Below are 639 nucleotides of genomic sequence, written 5' to 3' on the forward strand. Positions count from 1 at the left end.
GCTTTTTGATCTGCAGATGCAAAAAAAAAAAAAGGCAGAGAAGAGCTTTGCATTATTATTCACCTTTAGGTTGCTTTGAAAGGCAACCTGCTGTGCATGTCAATGGCAGAGCAATTCATTCACTTACTCATTTTAATTTCACATTCTTGTATGATCTCACAATGATAAAATTCTAACCCACTGGGAAGACACATTGTGCAAGTCTGCAAACACCTCAGTGTCAATCCATATCCTCTATTTTCTGGTTTAGGGACTCAATGTACAGTTTAACCAATGAATTGTAAGCCCCAAGTTGCAATGACATCTTGGGCCATCAGACATCTTGGGCCTAAATCTTCCTTCCATCAATGTAAATCAGGATGACTTCCACCACAATGAGAGGAATCACATCAGTATGTAACCGAAGTCAGAGAAAAGAGTCACATCCAGAGTCTTAACTCCACACTATGGTGGCCTGCACACCCAAAAGAATAGGGAAACAGGTGAAAACAAGAGGACAGCATTACTATCCCCAGTGCTACCAACTCTTATTATGATATTTGGTGTTTGATTTACAACCCCAATGACTGCAGTCCTGTGAGGATCCCAGCTTTACTTTTGTTAAAAATGGTGGGGGGGGAATTTCAAAACATGACTTTT

Source organism: Gavialis gangeticus, unplaced genomic scaffold (genome assembly GCF_001723915.1).
Source record: "Gavialis gangeticus isolate Ggan-Ray unplaced genomic scaffold, GavGan_comp1, whole genome shotgun sequence".
NCBI lineage: Eukaryota > Metazoa > Chordata > Crocodylia > Gavialidae > Gavialis > Gavialis gangeticus.